The sequence below is a fragment of the Poecilia latipinna genome, unplaced genomic scaffold (assembly GCF_001443285.1).
Source record: "Poecilia latipinna isolate Pla-1442-1.1 unplaced genomic scaffold, P_latipinna-1.0 Scaffold3322, whole genome shotgun sequence".
NCBI lineage: Eukaryota > Metazoa > Chordata > Actinopteri > Cyprinodontiformes > Poeciliidae > Poecilia > Poecilia latipinna.
This window is the reverse complement of record NW_015115938.1, coordinates 12,368-13,762: the sequence shown is the minus strand read 5'-3', so window position 1 is coordinate 13,762 and position 1,395 is coordinate 12,368. Positions and strand designations below refer to the sequence as shown.

General features: G+C 37.1%; 1 long non-coding RNA gene across 1 annotated transcript; it reads right to left on the bottom strand.

Annotated features, from left to right (window-relative positions):
* On the bottom strand, positions 1 to 311 carry LOC106940691 (uncharacterized). The gene is made up of 2 exons (XR_001423168.1): positions 152 to 311; positions 1 to 64 (listed from the first exon to the last, which is right to left on the bottom strand). It is a non-coding gene; the product is annotated as an uncharacterized LOC106940691 (long non-coding RNA).
* Positions 312 to 1,395: the final 1,084 nt, after the last annotated feature.

Below are 1,395 nucleotides of genomic sequence, written 5' to 3'. Positions count from 1 at the left end.
TTGGTTTTCAACAGCCATTTATTGTGGACACGTCTTGCAAAGTCCCCAAAAAATCCCGTCAGAACTACAAAAAAGGTAACACAAACCTAAATCAGTTCACAATAAATGGCGTATTTACATAAATAAAAGATACAAATAAACAAAACTGTACCTCATTAGCCGCATTGACTCCAGAGGAATAAATCTTAATTTCTTACAGCTTCTTCAGTTTGAATGCCCATGTGGCTCTAAGTGCGCCAGCCAATGCTTCCCTGGGCAACACGTGGTCTGCGGAACAAAACAAAGGTTCCCTCTCCACATTTGAATATACACTTAACATAAATTCAATAAAATTACCTCACAGTTAAACTTAATGTTTTATATTAAATAAAATCTAACTATTGCCACCTTAAAATAAACCAGATGCAATTGTTTTGACAGCAGCTACACCAGTAAACCTTCACATATAAGCCGCAGATTTCTCTGCTGCTCCAGGTTTTCCACAGCGATGCAGCAGCAGCAGAGACACCCAACATCTGAGTCATAACAGGTCAACTGAATATCACCTTTATTACAGTTGAAAAAGAAAAAGGTGCCAAGTTTAGATTTAACTGAACTGATTACGGTAGTTTCTGAACGGAAACTGTAACAGTAAAAGTGCTGATCCTTTGTGTTGCTACTAGCATGTGCTAAATGAAAATGGCCGCTTTCTTCTTCTTCTGCTGCTTGTTCTTCTTTAGATTCCAACGGCAGCTTGCAGCCATTATTGTTGCACTACTGCCATCTACTGGATCCTAATATCTGTACCTCAAATTCTCATAATGATCCCAGTATTATTTAAAACAAAACTAAAAATCTTCTTTTTCCCTCAATGCCATTTAACTGATCAGCAACATTCTCAAATTTCAATTCCCTACTAAAACCTAATTCCATTTTAATGGGCGCTTTCTTCTTTTATTTCCAATTTTGACTTCCATTTGATTAACTTCCTGCTAAAGAGCCCCCTGGTGGTTGAAGAAAAATCCACATATAAGCCACACCAGGCTATAAGCCGCATGGTTCAAAGCTTAGGAAAAAAGTAGCAGCATATAGTCCGGAAAATACAGTATATGAAAAAAAAAATCTAAATGCTCTCTGGTATTGTTCAGGGGACCGGACCAAATGTGGAGGCGGGCCGGATCCGGCCCAAGGGCCGTAGTTTGGGGAGCACTGGCCTAGTCCATACAATAAGTATTTGTATGTTGTATTTTATTGAATATTATATATTGCATTATGTCATTTTCAGTTAAATTTAAAATATATTTGATATACAGTCAATAAAAAATGTGAACATGAACCATAAAGTGAAAATTTAAGTGAATGTGTATCCTTGTGGACTCCCCCCCCCCCCCCAAATTTAAATAAAAAAAAAAAATT